At 39.6% G+C, this 23847-nt stretch overlaps 1 protein-coding gene and 1 pseudogene across 4 annotated transcripts in view; one reads left to right on the forward strand and one right to left on the reverse strand.

Moving 5' to 3' along the window:
- The window catches only part of CERS6 (ceramide synthase 6), a 311203-nt gene that overhangs the window by 103758 nt on the left and 183598 nt on the right, over window positions 1–23847 (reverse strand). The gene's annotated exons all lie outside the window — the stretch shown is intronic.
- LOC118012364 lies at window positions 15485–16046 on the forward strand (annotated as a pseudogene).

Genomic DNA, 23847 nt, shown 5'->3' on the forward strand with positions numbered 1-23847 from the left:
TTATTTATTTATTTATTTATTTATTTATTTATTTATTTATTTATTTATTTAGCTATATGCTCTAAACCTAATCCTAACTAAAATAATAAATAGAGAGGAATATCAAGGGACATATAAAGTCAAGAAGAGATTTCGATGGTTTATAATACCCATCCTATGAATTCCTAATACACTGATATTGCTTCCAGTATCCATAAAAAGCATGTCACATATACAACTTTAATCTTACAAAGAGATTTAATAGTATTTACCCTCATTTGCTGAAGCAAGACAGTAAAATAATTTACCTAATCTCTGTATACTGAAGAATAATCGGTGCAGTTTAATAGCATGAAATCTGATAAAAGATCAGAGCTAAAAATGGAGAGCAGGAGATGAATGAAAGTTCCATGCCATACAAAGTCACTAGCATATACCGTCTTGTTGACCATGGGGTAGAGGGTGGAGAGGAAGTGAAGACAATCCCAAGATCTCCACTTGGTTGGCTGCTACAGATGGTGATGTCTGTATATAAGATGGGGAATGCCAGAGGAGGAATAAAGGGGATAGAAATGCAAAGTCGAGGACAAAGTCAGAAAACAGACTGGGAATCCAGGTTGACTTGCTCTTCTTTTAAAAACATTTGATGATTCCACACCAATTGCTCCATAAAGCCCAGGCTCCTTACTGTGATTTCAAGGCAATTTACAACCTGGCTTCAACCCACCTTTTCAGATTTGTCCTTTCACATCTCTGTCTCTTTGTCCATGAGGCCCCACCAAACACAAACCTTATGCTCTAGTCACACATGACTGCTCATGGTCCCCCCAAACAAGCTTCACAGAAGCCCATGCATATTTCTTTCATAACACGTATCTACTTTGCTGCAAATATCTGTTTACTTGTCTGCTTCCCGCACTCAACAGAACTCTTTGAGGGCCTTGCCCATTATCTTGGATATAGTACATGAAAACAGATTAAGTACTCCAATACCTGTTTAATTAACAGAGGCTCCCATGCCAAGCCTCTGTGTTTTTGCTTACTTTGTTTTCCTTATCTGAAACACAGAAAGGAATCGATGATGACCCTGAATAGTCAGGGCTAGGTGAATAATACAGTGGTGGTTTTTATCTGGAGAGACCAGATCAGAAAAGGATAGGAAAAAAACTGCCAAATAGCTATCAGAAAAAGGAGAATTTTATACAAAGAGGTAACACATACCCTCAAGTCTCTGATAACTTTTTCTTTCATGCAGCAAAATACATCAAGAGTGTGGAATCAATAGTTCATGTTTGGAATAGGAAGGCAGGAGCATGACAAGGAAGAAAGCATCGGGGTGCTCAAGAGGCAGGGCGACGCTGGATAAAGAAAAGCATGACAGGAAACTCTCCATGCAACGAGAACAGTCCCATTACTCACAAAACAGCCCCGTCAGCAGAAGTGGGATGTGTCCTGCTACTTCTTCATCCTCAACTGTGCTTCAGAACTTGATAAAGTACATTGCTGGATAAGGTCTGGGTTTCCCTGCTCCAGGGTTTTCTGAATGCCACTATAGCATGGACTACATCATTTGTTAAACTTAGAAAGTCCCAATCCAGAGATACATCGCTTGGCTTCTCCAATTTGTAACAAGAAGAAGAAATAAAATAATACCGTACGATAGTGCAGAAAACAGAGGAGCCTTATCCAGGTCATACATGAAAATGTCCACCATCCTTCTGTGACACATATTCTTATTTTTGTTGAGAATGAACAAAGATGATTGAATGTAAGTTACTTTTTAATTAGTGTGATGTGGTACAATATAAACACAAGATAGGAGTTGAGAGTATTACAAAGTATTAAGAACATAAGAACTGATTTGGGAAACAGTGTATTCATGTTTCATGTTCATCCTTCAGGCCTTTCACACATAGTATTGGAATATGGTTTTAGGACACTCTTCAAGAGAAGAGAGTGAAAAAGGAAACTCCGTATTCCTCATTCCTGGCTCAAATTTAAATGGCTTCTCAGTGTTGGTTGTCAATGCAGGCCCACTATAAAAGCACAAAATAAATATTACAGAATCAAGCAATCACCCTCTGTAGAATTTAATCAAATGATTTAAAAACTTATGTTCACATAATGTTTAAAAGCAGTTTTATTCATAAATTGCCAGAATGCGGAGGCAACCAAGATCTCAATAGGTGAAGGGATAAACAAACTGTGGTACATCCACACCATGGAATATTATTCAGTGATAAAAAGAAATGAGCTATCAAGTCATGAAAAGATATGAGAGGAACCTGACATGAATATTGCTTAAATGAAAGAAGCCAATGTGAGAAGGCTAGATACTGTAATTTACAACTATATGACATTCTGGTAAAGGCAGAACTATGGAGATGATAAAAAGAGCAGTGGTAATCAGGAGTTGGAAGGAGGAGGGAGGGATGAATAAGCAGAGTGCAGAGGATATGGGGGGCAAGTGAAACTACTCTATAGGATTCTATAAAGGTGGATACATGTCACTAAGCATTTACCCAAACCCACAGAACGATACGACACAAACAGTGAACCCTAATATAACTATGGCTTATTAACTGTAACATAAGTACCACACTGGTGGGAAATGTTAATAATAGGGGAAACTGGGGGGGAAGAGAAAGGGTATGTGGGAACTCTTCAAGTTTTCTCTAAAGCTTAAACTGCTCAAAAAACACAACCTGTTAATTTTTTAAGAATGTTACCTTAGAACCTCCAAGTCATTTAATAATTAACTCAGAAGAGCATTTTGTCAAATGTTAGAAAAAGCAAGCAGCTTGGAAGACAATACAGCATAATTCAGAGTACAACGCCTTGAGCAAGGGACACAATCTCTCTATTCCATTTCTGTGAGAATTTGAGTGACTACCGCACGTCAGGCCCTGTTATGGGTGCGTGGCAGACAGCAGTAAACACATAAAGATACCTGGCCTCATCGAGCTTATATTCTACTGTGCAGAGACAGACAACAACAACAAAAAAACCAACAGAGAAAGTGAATTATATAACATGTGAAAAGTCCATGAGTGTTACAGAGAAAAAGGAGAGCAGATAAAGGGGATCCGGGCTACTGGGGAGGGGACTGCCGGGGAGTAATTTCCTCGTTTGCTAAAGGGGATATAACAGGCCCCTGTGGGTATGATGGGTTCCATGAGATCTCCCATGTAATGTGTTTAATAGTGTCAAGCATACAGAAAGTGCTCAGTTAGTAAAGGTGACCTCTTATTATAATTATTGCTAAACAAGAACTCAGGTAAATGGCAGTAAATTTTTAAATAACTTTTATCATACCCACCATGCTTTCAGTCCTGATTTTTTTTTCCAGTTGCTGGAGTAAAAGCAATGATCATATTCTAAGTAAGAGATTCATGTACTTCAGGAGAAATGAGCACTTGTAGAATTTGTGGTTGTTTACTAGTAAAAACCATCTTTTCATTAGCCATTCTGCTCACCTCTGCCAAGAAGTCTCTTATATAATCATAAGGACAGATCTTAGAAAAGATATGGGCAACTATAGGTTAGGTTTAGTTGCCTAGGAGAACAAAGTAACAGGGACTTAAGAAAAGGTAGGGGCGGGCGCCTGGGTGGCTCAGATGGTTAAGCGTCTGCCTTCGGCTCAGGTCATGATCCCAGGGTCCTGGGATCGAGTCCCACATCGGGCTCTCTGCTTCTTGGGAGCCTGCTTCTCCCTCTGCCTCTCTCTCTCTGTCTCTCATGAATAAATAAATAAAATCTTTAAAAAAATAAAAAATTAAAAAAAAAAATAAAAAAAAAGAAAAGGTAGGGGCATTCATTTGTTAACCTAAAATGTCTGAAAGTAAGTGATTTGGGACCCGTATCACGGGTTTCACAAAGTCTTCAGGGACCTGAGTTCCTCCTCGCTCACTGCTCTGCCACTCAAAGGGTGTGGACCTAGTCCCTGAGGTCCAAGAAAGCTGCCAGGGCCCTCACATCCACGTGGCAGGCAGCACGGAGAGATAAGGAAGGCCTCATGTTTCCCTTTGGCAAGATGCCCCAACAGGCACTTTCCACAGCAATTCTCCCAACTGCTGTCCCGGCTGCCAGCTGCAAGAGAGGCAGGTGCTGTTTCATTGGCAGAACTGTGTCCAGCTACGAGGCAGGGGGAATGGGCTCTGAGAGGTAGCAGCTGCTTTTCAGAGGGATGAAGCACAACGGCCTCCCACTTCTCCAGCTGGCTGAAGGAAGCACCCACAGCTCCCATGTGAAAGGAGAAGGATCCTTTGTCTCTGCAGATGTGCGTAGTTGCTAAGAGAGAAGGGAATTTGGTGGTAGTAACTTGTTACTGAAGAGCAGCCTTCTTTGGGTGTGTGTGTGTTTAATAAACTGACCCAAACTTTATCAAAGACAAAAAGATTTCAATAAATTTTAAGACTGGAGAAAGAGTTAGAGATTTTTTTTTGAAGTTTGCATTATATATACCACTACAAGAATACTTAAGTAGCTTATGGTGAATCCACACGATGGTTTATTGTCCAACTGTTGAAATAATATTTTCAAATATTATTTAAAGACATGGGGAAATGCTTGCCACGTAATAAGTGAAAAGGCAAGGCACAATATGAACTATGCAACATATGTATATGCATGAGAGTAAAGTTGACACAAATTAACTGTCCATAGGTTCTAAAATCTCTACATAGAAAACAAGTTGAATTTATATTTGTTATAATTGTTATTATACACGTAATTGTACATGTTATTATACATGTATAACAATTATAATTGTTTTAAAAAATTCTGCATTCCAATACCAGTTCTGAACTGCTAGACTGCCGTCATATTTTCCTATGATCTTTTGCATTATTTTAAAATTATAATCCTTATATAGAATTTCAAAAGTCCAAAAGCCATGAATCACCAACCAAACTAATAATGCATTTTATTTTATTTTTTTTATTTTTTTATTTTTTTAAGATTTTATTTATTTGACAGAGAGACACAGCGAGAGAGGGAACACAAGCAGAGGGAGTGGGAGAGGGAGAAGCAGGCTTCCCGCTGAGCAGGGAGCCCGATGCGGGGCTCGATCCGAGGACCCTGGGATCATGGCCTGAGCTGAAGGCAGACGCTTAACGACTGAGCCACCCAGGCGCCCCCTAATAATGCATTTTAAAAAGTACTATATCACATTTAACTTTGGGGAAAAAATACTCTGCAAGTATTTAACTGGTGGAGTGGAAGCATTAATACATATAAGTAGCCCCCAAAGCATCAAGTTTTCAAAGAAAACCACACAGTGCTAAATAAATGTGAAATAATACCAACTTCATAAAGATCTGAATTGAAACAGGCTCTATCTTTACCAAGAAATTAAATTCCTAACAATATGTATCATTCTCATCCAAATTCAGGCTTTCATTTATCACTGGGATTTTTTTTTTAAGTCCTCAACCTTATTTTGTTACTCTTGGCTATGCCTGACCAGTCAGTACACAAGGCGTATTTCAGAAGTTATTATAAGTATCTACTATATGTCAACATGTTTGGCAGGAGGCTCCAGACTTTACACCATGTTCCCTGTCCAAGGGATCCCGGGCTGGAGACTCAGCTCTCTGAGTCTACCTTTCTTTTCAGGGTTTTTGCTGGTTCGGCTGCTCCCTTCAGACTCTGCCTTGTAGCCAGCCTTGCACCAGCTCTGTTCTTCCTGCTACAACACCCTCCTCCCCGCCTCCCACTGTTTTATTTACTATTATTTAATGGTACAGTTGTACCAGCCAACAGAAATGATTGTGTGAAATCCAGAAATCATTTAATAGAATATAAAATATAAAGAAGTAGGGGAAAAGCACTGGTTCCAGAATGCTTTTTTTAAATTTAATTTTATTTTTTTTAAATTTTTTTTCTTAAGAATGCTTTTTTTAAGTTGGTAAGAAAAAGCATATTCTAATTAGCAAAAATAAAAACAAAAGCCAGGGTCATAGAAATAAGAAAAATTGTAGATAATTTAAAAAATAGAGCACTAAATGGGACACCAGGACCCAAGGATCTCAGCTGAAAATAATTATTATTGAGACCTCACTTATTGTAATAGGCTGTCCTGATGCTTAAGCCAGCTATTTTATTAGAGAGCAAAATGCTTTTATTTGGAAGAAACAGCAATATATCTGTAAACCAATCTATTTGCATAAATCTTGTGATAAAAATAATCTGAAAACTATCTTTTGATCCTAAGCAATATAATACAAAAAGACAGAAAAAAGGAGCCCAAGTGCACTGCTAATGTAAGATCCCCTGTCCCCCATCAAGTACAGCTGCACGTAGCTTTCTATGCAGACATCTGTACTGCATTCCTGTGGGAAGCCTGCAGTATTGATTCCTCTGTATCTTGTTACGCTGTGTATTTGGCTCTCCTCGGGGATTCTGGTTTTCAAAGGTGCTGGTGATTCTTAGCTAAATACCCCTGATAACTTTACATTGCCTGCCCTAAATGCATGCAAGAAAGACAAAACCTAATTCCCAATCTGAGGCGTGAAAATGTCAGGATTAAATTTGCTCTCAGGAAACAATAACCCTCTGAACTACTAATGAATAACTGGAGCGAATACAAGCCAAAGATAAGAAATGTAGCGGGTCTTCCCAAAACCTTAAATTGGGGAAAAGATTTTGTCAGTTAGAGATGAAAAATGTGGACAACTGTGCTCCCTTTCCACTCATTGCCTATAATTTGTAAATTAGAGCCTGTCTACCAATGGTACACTGGGTACTTGGAAAATTACTTATAATTAATAGACATCATAATTCTCCAGCTGATAGTCTAACAGGTAATCTTACATGCTTAATTGAAATGATTTCTTGATCTTCATTTCATTTAAAAATATAATTAAGGACATCAATAATAGCACATTTAAATAAGCATTTTTCTAGCATATTCAGTGTTATGATACAACTGTACTTGAATTTCATTTGGTTTCTCCCTTTCCTTTATTTTCTTTTCCTTTCTGCCTCCAACAGAAACTCCAGGACTGCTGATGCTAAGAAGCAACCCAGAGAGGGTTGCCCTGACCGCACGCAACCTTTGGCCCCCACCTCTACTCCAGATAGGAATCCTCCATACATTTATTGTCTGGACTCAAAATGCACCCTTCTTTGTTCTGTTGCATTAAAATCAGAAACTTTTTCTAATTATCATGCCTCTATGCTTAAACACCAGATTTCAAAGGATCCAAAGCATGTACCCTAGGAGAGAGGTGGTCAATTTTGAACTCGCTCTAGGTCAAATAGCTTTATTCCATAATGTGACAAACTTACCTATTTAAAAAAAAAAAAGAGGCACAGATAAGTTTTTCTTTCAAAAGGATTTAGAACTAAGCTGAAACAAAAAGAAAATAATGAAAAAAGACAATGTGATACTGACAGACTATTTGGAATCTTTAGAGAACGGGGAAACCCAAAGACGACAGCATTGCTATTACTTTTCTCACAGAGAAGATGTGCTAGTTGAAGATTTCCAATTCCTACGAACATATCTGAAAAGTCACAGAGGGTGGTCAAAATTTTATGAACAAATTTTTTCTTACCGTGTTTGTTTTATATTCTTTACAGAGGTTGGAACATAGTCTAAAAACATTTAGACAAACATTTTTACATTGTGTACCAATCCCACCACTCAGAAGAAAAAAAGAAAAAAAAAGAAAGAAAAGTTTCACTGTGACAAGGCATTGCTAGTTACAAGAGAAAACATTACCAGGAACCTCATAAAAAGGAGAGATCTTTAGAAACTGGGAAAAAAGGAAAACATTATTAGATGATGATCATAATCATCTATGGTAACATAATCTCCTTTATTTGGGGTAGAGGAGAAAGGGGAGAGGGTAAAGCTAGGTTCTAGATTCTTTTATCTATAGATGCCTTAAGGGCAGAAACTCTAACTTGACTGTAATGTCCCCATGGTGCCTCATACATAGAGGCTGCTCAGTAGATATGTGTTGAATGTTTTGCTGAGTGAACTTCCCAGCCAGCCATGTAAACATGTACAGGAATTTTCATTTCTACTCGAAAGTCCTTTAAGAACCCATATGCCTTTGCTCTTGTACTGGTAAGAGAGAGCATATGTGCACTCCAAACAAGCTATTTCCATATTCTTATTCCATCGGAATTTTCTCTTCTCTTAAGTAGCAAATAATGTGTTTTCTTGACTTTGTGTTGTAATGCCATGCTCAGGCTCAACCCACTTTGGCTCTTTTATAGAATGTTCTATACAAAGGAAGTGGCATTCATATCTTCATCTATATGTTCTCTCATTTGGGTGACTGCCTTGTCTATTAAATGCCCATTCTATGCTGGTCATTGTGATATGCACCAGGAACACTGTAATGACCAAAGCCACAGTCCAAGTTTGCAAAGAGTTCATTGTACAGGCGATTTAAAAAAACAGAAACAGACAACATGGAAAAGTAGTATTATAATTAAGATAAGATACCACAAGGAGTGTTAACATTGCATAACCTTAGGGGTTAGTATTAACTTTTATTTACATATCTTATGATAATTTCTCTAGTTAAAATAGAAATTTTAGGGCGCCTGGGTGGCTCAGATGGTTAAGCGTCTGCCTTCAGCTCAGGTCATGATCCCAGGGTCCTGGGATCGAGCCCCACATTGGGCTCCTGGCTCAGCCGGGAGTCTGCTTTTCCCTCTCCCTCTGCCTCTCCCACTGCTCATGCTCTCTCTATCTCTGTATCTCTGTGTCTCAAATGAATAAAATCTAAAAAAAAAAAAAACAGAAATTTTAAAATAATGTGATGAACAATGTATGTTATTAGCATGATTCTATTATTTAAAATAATGCACATATATACTGTTTATACATAATATCTTCTACATATTCAAGAAGTACTTTAAAAACTAGGGGTAGAAATTGGCATGGGACAGAGAGGGAAGGAGATTTTTCATTTTTATGTTCTTCCATACCATTTGAGCTTATTTCTATGTGCATGTATAATTTGAATTTTAAAATTAGTTTTTAAATGTGAAATTAAATAAAAAAGAAAAGAAAAAGGCAGTGACAAAGGCAAGGCTGACAAAACCATAATGACAAACCAAGGGAAGGCTATAAATACAATTATTAGCTTTCTAGTGATTAGTTTGAAATGGGAAGTTTACAGTGTCCAGAAAATAAAATGAGACTAATTTGCTCCGGGAGTTTACCTATTCTCATTATTAAGAGCCAAGAGAAATTTTTCGTAGGAACCCTCACAAAGAAGATACTGTGTGACACAGAGTATCCTGATACTACTCTCATAATCTTCACAATGACAGGTTTTACAAGACTTCTCATAATGTCTCCCAACAGAAGGTGATATCAACACAGCAAATGTAATTCACAAAAACATTTCTGAAGGGGGTCAGTTAATCTGAAGGCCTGGGACTCCCTGGTTAATAGCATGACTCTGAGACTAGATGGCCTGAGTTCAAATGATGGCCCCCCTATAGACTTTATGAATGTGGTCAAATTATTCAACTTTTCTGTGCCTCAGTTTCCTTATTTGCCCAGAGGATTTTATGAGAAATAAATGATTACTTACACAAATTTTAGCACTGTGCCAGGCAAAGAGATAAACACTCACTCTGTGTAGCTATTTACACCATCATCCTTGAATTTTTTTCTCACCTAAGCCCTTAATAGGCTGAACATGCCCAATACTGGGGACAGTGGTTCTTGCCTGAAAGTTCAGACTCCTAAGCCTCAGCAAAGAGTTTCCTCTTCTGTGTGGGGACAGGAGCCTAGTACTGAGCAGAGGCCAGAGAGGATGACTTACCCTCTGATATGAATAAGAGGAAACACTGCCAGGTTATTTCTTAGAAAATATGATGAATATGTTCCATCACATTAAGATGAAAGCAGTCAGTCCTGCTTGGTCTGAGTAATCGACATTTGTATTTGTCAGGCAAGCAGATTATGTAACATTTAGATGTAATGTACAATATACTAAAGGAAAAAGCCCACAATTTGAAGTGAGTAGAAATGAACTGCCCTCACAAACACATGCCAAGCTGGATGTGCTGATCTATCCTATCAGGCTTAAAGTAAACCCCTTGGAAAGCAGTCAGTCCTGCTAACAATTCATGAAAACATTTATAAGGCAATTCCCTTCTTTTCTCGTTGGTTTCCCCTTTGTCCTCTATTTCATGTTTACCAATTTGCTCTGTCTGAACACATCAGACATACCATACATACTCTTTTGGTACTTTAACATGAGCTACTGAAGTGATGAAATGAGAAGGTATTATCAAAATTTCTTTCTCCATTAGCATAAACACTAGTTTATGATACAGCTTGCCAACCATGGTGAAGTTCAGAACAGCTTCTCTAGTGAAATTACCAACTAGTCCATGCCTCTGCCAATGACCTGACATTTCCACTTAGAAAGTACATTCAGTTATCACAAGGGATCAAGCATAAACTGAGGAGTAATGAAAACTCTTTAATGAGTATAATTCTAAATTCTTCTTCAGTTATCTTAATGTATGAAATATAAATAGCTCACAGATTTTTCTAGAAGTTCACAGTACTGTGATAAGCTATCCAAGCATATACAAGGAAGTACTGACACCTGGTCAGCAACAGTAAAATAGGTGAACAGGTGAAATAAGTGGCTGTACAGCTTCGAAAGAACTCTTGTACCTCTAGAAGTTCTTGGAATTTTGCCTCTCCGGTCTTATTTTTCTCAACTTTGACTCTATGTACTTTTGAGTTTTCTTTTCATTTTACATTTTATCAATTCTGAAAACTTAATGTTTTCCAGGCTGAGACAGGTTCTTTTTTTTTTTTTTTTGTAATGTATATATATAATCATAGCTCCAGGTCTTTCACCTGCTACAAAAGGAGAAATCCAAAGCCAGAGGAGTTAAGGGTCTATCATGAAAACACACACACTATGTAGGAAGAAAATACTATACAGAATCCCAAACTCCATTCTAAACCCAGGCACCTGAGAATTTTCTTTGTTGGAAACTTCTAAATGTGCATTTATCCCTTTAAAACTTCCATATGTTTCTCACTCTGTACACAAGTCAATTCAGTATGAGTAGTATCATCATCTTTGGAATAAATGGCAGCCACCATCAAGGCAGAATCTCTCTTGCTAACACTGTAGGATCTATTTAGAAGGAAAGGTCTATCAACCTTGATTAGACTAAAACCCAAGAAGCCTACACGCACACATGGTACTTTCCTCTTGGGGGCCAAAATGTGCACTGTCCTGATTATTAGGCGTGCATGGCTGCTGTCTAGCAGCATGTAACACCTAACTTAGGATATAACAGGCTTAAGTTAAAACCCTGGTTGGGCTCAGAATGTGTGAAGAATGAACCATGGTCACATCAACTTCCCTGGCCTTCAGACACTTCATCTACCACAGAGTTCTTGAGATTATCATTAAGAATATATAGTTTGTGCTTTGTAAAAGTAAATGTGTTCTATAAAAGCATGAGCTTAATACCCATCTTCAATTAACAAAAATTGAAATGTCATGACATAAAATAGACTTCCACACAAAATTCTACCACTAACTGATGGCCAGAGCATTCTTAGAGCTGGTTTTGCACTGGTGTGGCCACCATGATTCATTCATATGCCTCTATATGTCTTGCCTTGTGAGTTATGGCATACATTTTGAAAATGTACCACTCATAGACCATTACAATAGATTGTACCTATAACCTTGACTTTAGCAACACTATTCCAATGATTAAAACCAAAATCCAATTAAATCATTTTTAACATTCTATATGATATTACCATATCAAATTGTAATTTCTTTCCCTAGGCTCTGATATCTTTGGATTCCTGAGATACATGAAGAGTCTCGGTTTATTAGTTTAAGTGCTTAATAATTTAAAACCAAAGGTTTTCAACTCTAAAATTCATTAGGAAGATATATTAAGGAAAATGCATTACAGAACGGCTGATAATGAGAATCATCTCGTCCCAGTATCTTTTCTTTCCAACATTCACATGGTGCCAAAAAAGGCCATCTAACAATCACTTCGAAGCAGATGATCTTCTAACTATTTACTAAAGAGAAATATTTTCCACGTCCCAGGACATATTGCTAAGGCAGGGATTTGTAAGTTCCAATTCACTTATTGGTTTTGGCAGAATTCTAGGGTCACAGTTATTAGCTTTTCTGGCAGAAGATACCACTTTTCTGTGCAGTAGTCCACAGAAGAGATATCCTAGATTGGTGATAAAACTAGGGAAGCCAAATAACAGTGAGGAAGATTTTAAAACAGTCATGTGTAGTTGATAAACCTAAGGACATAAGAAGTAATTGAAAACAATAACTCACAAATATTTAAGACAATTAAAGTAGGGTAGCCTACCACAAAATGTCCTCAGGCCATAAAATTTTAAGACAGGTTTTTAAATATTCTCTTTCAAAGGAGAACTATAATCCTTCTTTGTATTGCAAGGAAAAAAAAATTCCACCTGCACAGGAATGGCCTTGTTTTATGAATAGTTCCCTGATGCAGTCAAGATGGCTGTTATCTGTGTCAAATCCATCTAGTTGAAAATGTATTCCATCAATAACGTGGATCAGCCACTGGAAATGGTAGCTGTGGTGAGCCCCGTGGGGTGCCATCCTAGGGTTTAAATCTCTTAGGGTTTCACTGGAAAAACAGTCATTTATAAACAGAACATTTAGTAGGTTTTATTATTTTTCTGAGGGATTCACAAACCTTTAAATGATTTTAACTCTAACAAAAATACTGTTAAAAACATTCTTTCATATTTATCTTACTTCCAACAACCTGATTATGCTTTTGCATGCTACCTTTAAAGAAGTCAGACTTCATGTAAGTCACTCCACGTATCTGAATATACATCACATATAAAGGCTGATTGTTGGACCAAGATGTCTATGGATACTGTCAATATCAGGTGGGAAAAAAGAACACAGTCACCCGGCCACAGAATTAAAACAGGTATCCTAGTTATCTTTCCAACAAGACTTTTCATTTACTCTTAAAAGGAATGAAACTGAATGAATGTGAAAGAATGTGTGTCTGTGTGTTTGTGAGACAGAGCAATAGGGACAGTGTGATACTTTTAAGACAGACCCAGGAGGCTCCCTATGTGCTTTTTAATGGGTGGGAGGGGAGGGAAAAGCCAGGTTTCCTAGGATATTTTTGCTGTTGTTTATGTAATAATAAATTGGGGTGGTTTTTTTGTTGTTATTTTACTCATTTATTTGTTTGGTAACCTTACTCATCATTTTAGCTCTTTGTAAATGTTCACATCTATTTAAACTTGAAATACAACTAATATAAGGATGGCTAAAAAAACACTTAGCAATTCATTTTTTTCTCTTTTCTTAGTATCTCAACCTGTTCATTTAGTAGGTAAGGACTTAGGACTTAAAGACTATTAATGAGTTATGTAGTTTATTAAACATGCTTGAGTTTCTGTTGAAAATAAAGGACCCGAGCTCAGATAATGGCTACATGACCTAATTCCTATAATCAAGCAATAAATTAGTTACTAAACTAACAGTTCTTAAAATTAAATTTATTAGAGTTATTCATAAATTTGCTCCTAATCATTAGATGGTATTCCATTTTTAGAGGCAACGTTTTGATTATCAACCTGAACAGAGGCAAAAATCCTGAGGTCGTCTGGCAGCAGAGAGTGACAATTTTCCTATTAATGAAGCTTCTGGCCAAGGATCAACTAGTGACCCTAATGACCGGTTTCCTTGAACCAAGTTCTCTTATGTCATTAGCATCATCACTGCCTGTCAGCAAATGTGACTGCAAATTGCAGTCACTTACAGCTACTTTTTTAACAGGTCTTTCACAAGGTCTAATTATATGAGGCTTGTTGTGAAGCTACAGAAAAGTAAAATGAGATACTATAGGAGAAGGAGACTTGGAAGCAACAACATACCACACAAAAATGTTTCACCAGCTAATAAATAATCAATCCTTAGAGGAGCAGGGCTTTGTTTTATGAACTGCCTGATAACTGGGATATTAGCCATTCTTTCAAAAGACACTTATTTGGAAACAGGATGAGGGCTTAGATATGTTAGACTGAACTCATATTAAAGTTACTTTAAAAACCCTGCACAAGTTATTTCCTTCTTTCTTCTTCCCTGTAATTCACAGAACTAATTTCATGTTGTCCCAAAGGTGATGGAGGAGATATTTAACATGAGTGTGAATGGCTGTGGAAGAGAAACATATCATATGGCCCTCACAGATTCTCCTTAAGAGGAGGAAGAGAAAGGGCTATCTTCGTAAGACTCAAAATCTTTGTTGGAAACGGAGCTGGGAATTGTACAAACCCGCACTGCTGCAACAGGTCTCACCGTAAAGTATCAGAAGCCCGACTTCTCTTTAGTCTCTCAGCATTGCTAAGGGTAAGTAGTTTAGTGAGTCTGATTCTCGGCAGCTCAGCGCTTGAGGAGACCTACCACAAGGAGTACACGTGCCTCCCAGGAAGACCTCCCCGTCCTTTACAAACAAAAACCTTTCTCCCCCATATCCTCACTTTCCTTTCTCTTACCACCCCAGCTCCTCCAGCCATGCCTCAGTCATGCCCACCCATGTCACCTCTACCCAATCCACAGGGTTGCCACAAACCCCAAAGCAGAAGGAAAGTATTGTTACCTATGGTGTTCAAGAAGAGTGATCCTGACAAAAATGGGATATGAAGCAATGAACGACTGCTAATGTTTTTACAAAGATGACCTTATTTGGTACCAGGAAAAATAAAAACACACATTCAAAACTGTCCAGAGATCCCGTGAAAGAGATTTTCGTGGTAACCAGAAGGGTCACAATAATGCACCATGTAGCTACCATCAGCACAGACCTAGTAAGTAAACTTCCAGCAAACCCTCGCCCAAAAAAATCACTGGAAGTCAGATGAGGTAGACCAAAGCAACTGGATACTGCCTCTGGAATGGAATAAATAGATAAGGGGGGAAAGATATTTTAAATTGCCCCAGGATCTCTCTATGAATTAATTGGGTGTTGACTTAAATGCTTCAGGAGTTAGGCTATTTCATTTACGGATGGCATTGGTATTTGTTGGTAGAGCCAAGGAAATGAAAAGGAATTAACAACTGATGAGCCATTCTCAGTGGTCAGAGCGGGAGGGAAGACTAGAGAAATAAACAAACCAGCTCTGCCAGGGATTTGATGGTGAACAGACAGACGTGGTAATAGAGTGGAGAGTGCTCCTCTACTAGGACGACCGGACACTCCTTGGCATGTGTGACTCCTGTACCTCCCTTCCCCTCATGAGATACCAAAGCTGACGCCTGCAGGGAAGAAAATGGAAAATCAAGATGAATCTTATCCTACCAAAATGGACAGATGTTTCTTTGGCCTTTACCATTGACTCCCCTAATGTCAGAATGAAACCTGGAACAAGCAAACAACTACAGAGAAAACATTAGGATGTGGAACTGCAACTCCTTTTTTAAACATTAAAGAATGGGGTCTTCGGGTGAGGAAGATGGCATCGGCCATGCTGGCGCTTGTCGTCCCACCGTAGCCGGCAGCCCAGGGACTCCTCCAGAGCTGTTGGGAACTACTATAGTGGAAACTTCAGCAGAGCAGACCAGGTTTTCCCAATCCTCCGTGGGGACCAGCATTAGCAGTCCAAGGTCCAGCTATATTTACAGAACCAGCAAATGATACCAATGGAAGTAAGGAGATTTTCAGCCTTTCCGATAGTATCTTTTGGATGGCAGCTCCTAAGAACAGACGCAGCATTGAAGTTAACCCCTGTAGGGGAAGAAACCCTCAGAAGCTTATTAAAGAACAATATTGACGCTTGTCCTGAATGTGGTCACCTGAAACTGAAACACGTCCTTTGTGGCTATTGCTATGAGAAGGTGTGCAAGGAGACTGCAGAAATCAGAAGACAGATAGGGCAACAAGAAGGGGGCCCTTTTAAGGTTCCTTCCGTGGAGACTGTGGTGCTACACACAGGAGAGGCAGCGTCTCAACAAGATCGCAGTAAGAGAATCATTGAATGAGACAGGAAGCAACCATCCTGGTTCACCCAGAATTAAGACCAAAGGTGTTTGAAGAGGATAACTTCATATAAAACATTTGTCCTGAAAGAGAGGAAAACTCTTTGTTTTCATGTCGGTTTTGAGCTTGTTTTTAAATCATCAATCTAGTGCAAAACGTTCTCTCAAAGCAGTTAGTTTTGTGGAGTAATTTGAAGAAAATACCAGGAGTAAACTCTGAAAATATTTGTTTATACAGAGGCACAATGGGTTGATACGTCTGTTTCTGTTATACTGTAAGGTTTTAAGTAAACATAAAATTTCCAGTACAGAAAAATAAAACGAATGATTTAAAATTCAAAAAAAAAAAAAAAGAAAATTAAAGAATGTCCCCCTTCCCATTTCTTTTATTCCCTTCTCTGTTTTTGAAATTTTGTCTCATTTCTCCATACACCTTACTTAACGTAGCACAGCCATCCACCTCCTGGACAAAGAGCAGAACTGTTCGACAACTCTTTAATCAGTATTTGTTTTCAGGAACCAACCTGGAGGCACTGACAGTAAGTCTGGGCAACACATAGGTAACCGTGTGACAGGTACAGCAATTGAGCTCGTCAGCATCCACCAATGGGTAGAGGGCACAATGGGTGGGGGAGGCAGAGATAGGATGGACAGCCCAGAGGGAGCTGAGGCATGGGAAGAGGCAGGGGAAGGAAAGAGAGCTGAAGCTTGAACAAACACTTATGTGATTGGCAAGAGTTAGGCAGGTCAGGAAGGGCTGACATCATTTTTGTCTACCACGGGCAAACAAACGATTTGTTACTGGGGCCAAAAAGCAGATGTCTCCCGTTACAAAGTGAAATGTTCTACTTTCTAGTACAGTAAGTTAAATGCTTTTATCTGTTGAAAAATACAAAAATAGGATTTCTGGAAACCATATGCTTATATAATTTTCGTAGAAATTAAACACTTTAAAAATATTCTTGCACTTGTCATTTCTCTCCCATCCTTCTTTGCCATAAAATGTCCACATGATGACATAATGTAATATCAGTGAATTGGTTTGCTTTTTAGATCTGACCGAACATTGGGATGGACTATTTTTTCTTTTTTTAAGATTTTATTTATTTATTTGACAAAGAGAGACACATCAAGAGAGGGAACACAAGCAAGGGGAGTGGGAGAGAGAGAAGCAGGCTTCCCACTGAGCAGAGAGCCTGATGTGGGGCTCGATTCCAGGACCCTGGGATCATGACCTGAGCCGAAGGCAGACGCTTAACGACTGAGCCACCCAGGTGCCCCGGGATGGACTATTTTTACTGTGAGGACATTTAACAGTGATGAATGTGGGAGAACAATCACACAACCTGGGGGCGAAAGCCAGCTCTGCCACGTAAGGTTACTTAACCTCTTTGAGATGGTTTCCTCTCTCTTTTAAATGGGGTAATAATATCAACCTCAGAGGGCAGGGAGAAAATCAATTAAATACCACAGTCCAGGACTGAGCACAGACCAGCACATGGAGCAGGCTGAGGAAGTGGGTGGGTGCCATGGCTGAAATATCCTTCCTTCTCATCCCCTAAAAGTCAGCTGCCTTCTCTTCTCTAAATATCACACAACCAAAGTATATTTTTTTTCTTTTTGTATCTGTTCTGGTAGTAGCAAAACAACTGAAGTATATCTTAAAATTATTTGTATTATGTACCAAGTATAACATTTTTTAAAAAGTAAGGAGCAGTTTTTGTCTCTTCAAAAAAAAAAAAAGTATTCATCATCTTCATTAAAATCTGTATATCCCTTGAATTTTTTTCCCCTCTTGCTAAGTGAATGACTCTAAATGGAAAAAAAAAGTTCTTTCTACCCCTATGAAAAACATAACAAAAAAAACAGCCACATTTTTTGCCAGGTAATAAGTAGTCATTCTTCTGGAAGTAGAAATCTTTTTAAACTTTCACTTTTCCCCCCTCTTTTAGAAGTAACTTTTAAATACACCAAAAACATCCTGCCTGTCTCCTCCTTTCCCTTTTAAAAAATTCAACATTACCTCTTCAGTACTGGATAAACCTTCACAACAAGCAGGAAATGCTTTACCTGTCTGAAACTGACCTGCCAACTTTCTGGGGCACACCTGCACAAAAATCCACAACTGATATGCAAGAGCCAGTTTCCACCAGCATATGGACCAATGCCATGGACGCCGGACATCAGGACTACTGCAGTGGCCAACACAGATCCCCTTGCCACCTGTCATTACTGCTTTTTTTTTTTTTTAAGACTTTATTTATTTATTTGAGAGAGAGAGAAAGCACATGAGAGGGGGAAGGGTCAGAGGGAGAAGCAGACTCCCCGCTGAGCAGGGAGCCCGATATGGGACTCGATCCCGGGACTCCAGGATCATGACCCGAGCTGAAGGCAGTCACCCAACCACTGAGCCACCCAGGCGCCCGCCCTGTCATTACTGCTTCTAATTTATTCCTCACGCTGCTCCAGCTCTAGTTCCGTTGTCTGTCACCTCTGTTCTTTCTTACTCAACAGGAGCCAAGTTCTTGACCTGGGAATCATGACCTTCACCCACCTGCCCCATCTGTCTCTTATCGTCATCAGGCTTGCTGTCTCCCCTCCTCTCCTGCCCCCAAACACAAACATGTACACACATACACACACACAGTTCCAGCCTTACTACTTTCTATTCTTTCCCAACACTGTTCATCCCTTCACCACCTTTGCCCACCGTCATCAGCTGAAGGTCCTTCATCTTTCATCCTCAAAACCATATCCTTAGTTCAGTCCTCCCTGAGCATCTTGTCATAGTTCTTCCTCCTTCTTTAATCTTAGAGGTCTACTTGTACCACTATTACAGGACTTTTGTCATGTGCTGCCAGATGCTAAATGTATTTGTGAGCAAGTCACATCTTGTATTAACCTGTAAGCTCTTTAAGGATGAGGAATATGTGGCCCTCCTAGAGAAAACCTTCAGATGTTGTGTTATCCTGGTTTTCCATGAATATTTATTGCAAAAGCAGGTGTGTTTACCACCTGCTAATCATCTCCAGGTTCATATGAGAGGCAACCCAAAGTGACTCCAACTTTAGACGTGCCAAATGGTAGTTCTCCCTGGATATGCTAGTGAAGGTCTTCTGAGAGACCAAGAGACCAAGATAGATGAGTACATTTTCATAGTATGGTAAGCTGAATAATGGCTTCCAAAAATACCCAAGTCCTAATGCCTGAGATTTGGGGATGTCACCTTATATGGCAAAAAGCAACCTGAAGATGTGATTAAGGTAAAGATCTTGGATTGGGGAAGTTATCCTGGTTTATCCAGATGGGCCCTAACTATAATGACATGTGTCTTGAAAAGAGGGAGACAGAGGGAGATTTGACAACAGAAAGGGAGAAAGTGACATGATGACAGAAGCAGAGACTGGAGTGATGAGCTCTGAAGATGGAAGGAGAGGCCACCAGCCAAGGAACATGGCAGCCACCAGGAGCTGAAAATGCAAGGAAACAAATTCTCCCCTACAGCCTCCTGAAGGAACCTGTTCTGCCAGTACCTTGACTTTAGCCCAGCAAAACTGATTTTGCATTTCTGACCTCCAGAAGTGTAAACGAATAAATCTGTGTTGTTATAAGCCACTAAGTTTGTGGGTTACAGCAGCCACAGAAAACTAACACATGTGTTAAGTGAGTATTTAGCCTTTCTGGGCACCGTACTAAATATAACACAGTAGTTCTCAAAGTGAGGTTCCTGGAGCAGCATCACCATCATCACCACCTGGGTACATGGTAAAATGCAAACATTCAGGCCTCATCCAAAATTACTGAATCAACGCTCTGGGGGAGAACACCCAGCTATCCATAATTGAACAAGCCCTCCGGTTGATTCAAGTTTGAGGACCACTCCTGGAACATTTTCTCTTTGAACTTGGTAATTAGTAGGATGTCATGCATTTTAGAAGGATGAAATAACCTACTAGAACATCACTTCCTTGAAACAAATGCTATGACAACACAATGTGGAAAATGGCAAGGACATCCTAAATATACTGCAGTACAAATAACAAAAGTCTTAAAATAACATAAGAAGCTACTACCAGTATCTAAAGTCTATTTTACCTGTGCTTAAAGGTTTGAACTAGCAACAGTCAGGTATAACTATTCACTGCTAAACTATTAACTACTAAATAAAATTCTTTTTCTTAGCAGGCAAAATAGATTTAAAATTAATGGAACTAGAAACCAGTACTTTTTCTAACAATGACAATTTTTCTATTATTCAGAGGGAGTCCATTTTGAACTTCTATCAAGTTCTTGGCCTATAATTTCCACATTCAACACATGAAGATAAAACCTCAATGTTATATTTAGTGTGTGTGTTTTTTAATACAAGTATATGTCAGGAGAAACTTATAAAGGGGAAAGAATAACATTTCCAACATGGTATCTAAAAATGGCTATTAGGCAAAAATTTGTAAAATAATATTATACGATGCCTATTTTTTTAGAAAGCCAATTTCATATCACAAGCATCTATTTATTAAATGGATGAATAAATGAATGTCACATCTTAACAAGAGATGATCATAATAATCAACCAGTATCAAAATCTAAATTCTGTTTTTAACTTCTATCTCTCATCTAAAGGGCTATTTAAGTTACATAAGTAATCTATAGAACTGTGTTTTTCTTTGTGGCATTGTTTGATAATCTGAATTTTGCCAGTCTCTGCTGACCACATTCCATGCTTATCAACACTTATTGTGCTACACAGAAATCAACCAGAGGAGTCTGTTCTCTGGGGTTAAAGGACTGGTTAACAAGGAGAAGCAAGTGGGAAATCATTTCCCTGCCTAGGATCTTATAAATTAGGTCAATAGGACCCAAGTCAAATTGTACCCACAGCATTTATTCATTTTGTTTTTACATGGCCCTGTTTTCATAATTCACATGAAAAGAAGATAATTAGTAAAGCACCACTTTATCAATTGCTTTACAGCTTCAACAACTAGTTTAAGGAAAAAAAACTGACATTAGGTTGTGAGTAGCCATGGCTAGGAGCAAAGTGAAAAAAGAGCTGCTTCTTGATTCATGCTTCACGTGCCAGTGGTGTCTGCATAGGCACATACCCAGAGCACCACAGTCTAGTTATTGCCTCCGCCCTCTGTATTGGATGGCTGGGGCCAAATGTAATCTGTCTGCTGATGCTGAACACCAGGCACCCTAATATGAAACTCTTTGTTGTATTTTATCATCCACAAAGGAGAAGCTGATACTCACAACAGGACTATTTCCAAAGAGAATAGACTATGCTTACATATGCCGTGGTTACTAAATGCCCCCTAGTATCCAAGTCACTATTGAGATAATTCTTAGAATATTACCAGTTAATGGCCTTGAGCAATAGGGGCCTTGACTCTAGAAGTTAATATTTTATTTAATTTTAGCCAACCCTACGTTGGGAGAGAGCGTAACCACAAATGAAAAAAATGATAAAAGTTCTCAGCTAATCTCTAATCTTGATTTCAGTCCTTAATTTTTAAGTAGTTTCCCCCCAAACTTTTATTTTTTTATTTTTATTTTTTTTAAAGATATCGGGGCGCCTGGGTGGCTCAGTCAGTTAAGCGTCTGCCTTCGGCTCAGGTCATGATCCCAGGGTCCTGGAATCGAGTCCCGCATCGGGCTCTCTGCTCAGTGGGGAATCTGCTTCTCCCTCTCCCTCTGCCTGCTGCCCCCTTGCTTGTGCTCTCTCTCTCTCCCTCTCTGTCAAATAAATAAATAAATAAATAAATCTTTTAAAAAAAGATATTTACTTATTTATTTATCTATTTATTTATGAGAGAGAGAGAGAGAGCGCGCACACATGAACAGAGGGAGGGGCAAAGGGAGAATGAGAGGGAGAGGAAGCAGATTCCCCGCTGAGCATGGAGCCTGAGATCATGACCTGAGCTGAAGTCAGATGCTTAACTGACTGAGCCACCCAGGAGCCCCTCCCCAAACTTTTAAAACAAGATTGCTCAAAATAGCAAAGTAGCATATCTTTAATTTCATTACTCAAACTCTAACTGTATTCTCAGCAGGATATCAAGCACTATGGGGAAATACACCGGAGTATGAGGTCCTGCCTTGATCTGCTTTTAGAACTGGATGGAAATAAATTTGAGAGCGCACAGAGAAGACGCCTACTGCTTAAGTAGGTGTAATGATATTGTATGATATTAATAATGACAACTCCTATTAATCAAACACATTCCATGGCTCAGGGACCAAGCTAGCTAGTTTACATACACACTATACAACCTTACAAAATATAGGATACGGGGCGCCCGGGTGGCTCAGTTGGTTAAGCGACTGCTTTCGGCTCAGGTCGTGATCCTGGAGTCCCGGGATCGAGTCCCACATCGCATTGGGCTCCCTGCTCAGTCTGCTTCTCCCTCTGACACTCCCCCCTCTCATACTCTCTCATTCTCTCTCTCTCAAATAAATAAATAAAATCTTTAAAAAAAAAAAAGTGTGGACAGGGGCACCTCGGTGCCTCAGTCGGTTGAGCGACTGCCTTCGGCTCAGGTCGTGATCCTGGAGTCACGGGATCGAGTCCCGCATCGGGCTCCCTGCTCGGCGGGGAGTCTGCTTCTCCCTCTGACCCTCCCCCCTCTCATGTACTCTCTCTCTCTCTCATTCTCGCTCTCTCAAATAAATAAATAAATAAATAAATAAATAAATAAATAAATAAATCTTAAAAAAAAAAAAAAAGAAAGAAAAGAAAAGTAACTGCCTCCCGGGTGACTGGGTGGCTCAGTCGGTTAAGCGACTGCCTTCGGCTCAGGTCATGATCCCGGAGTCCTGGGATCGAGTCCCGCATCGGGCTCCCTGCTCAGCGAAGAGCCTGCTTCTCCCTCTGACCCTCCCCCCTCTCATGTGCTCTCTCTCTCTCATTCTCTCTCTCTCTCAAATAAATAAATAAAATCTTTAAATAAAAATAAAAGATATTATCTATTTATTTGAGGGAAGGAGAGAGAGCATGGGGGGGGGAAGAGCAGAGAGAGGGAGGAGCAGACTCCCCGCTGAGCAGGGAACCCCATGCGGGGCTCGATTGCAGGACCCCCGGACAATGACCTGAGCCGAAGGCAGACGCTTAACCATCTGAGACCCCCGGGCGCCCCCGCCCCCTTCCTGTTTATAGGCAGAAATGACTCGCTGGCAGTTGGAGGCCAGAGGCAGTAAGACGGCAGCCCAGTGCTCTGTCTACTGAGGCCCTTCACTCCGGCTCGTTACGCAGTGATGGAGGAATCAGTGCTAGGGAGAGCTTTTAAAAAGCCAGACTGGATGGGGCGCCTGGGTGGCTCAGTTGGTTAAGCGACTGCCTTCGGCTCAGGTCATGATCCTGGAGTCCCGGGATCGAGTCCCGCATCGGGCTCCCTGCTCAGCGGGGAGTCTGCTTCTCCCTCTGACCCTCCCCCTCTCATGCTCTCTGTCTCCCATTCTCTCTCTCAGGTAAATAAATAAAAAATCTTTAAAAACAAACAAACAAACAAAATATAGGATGCACTGAAGTAGAGATTTAAAGGGCCATAAGTTACAGGTTTTCCATGGTAAGGGGGATCTGTGAAGAATCAGGGCTGAAGATCATCTTTGGATAAAGATGAGGAAGGTCATTCTAAGTAAATCCAGTGATAAAAATGTACCTGGCCTGCTTAGGGCAAGAATAATTGGAGCAGTGGAAAAACATAGAGGCTAGGGGACTGTTTTTTTTCCTACTTTTGTCTTTGTCAGAAGTGCTGATAATCAGAGGAAAAGCTGGGGACCGTGTTCAGTGCAGTTGTTATAGAAAGGTAGGGCAGAAGCCTCAAGAATAAATCAATAG

This window comes from Mirounga leonina, unplaced genomic scaffold, assembly GCF_011800145.1.
Source record: "Mirounga leonina isolate KUSES-001 unplaced genomic scaffold, KU_Mleo_1.0 Mir_151, whole genome shotgun sequence".
NCBI classification, from domain to species: Eukaryota; Metazoa; Chordata; class Mammalia; order Carnivora; family Phocidae; genus Mirounga; species Mirounga leonina.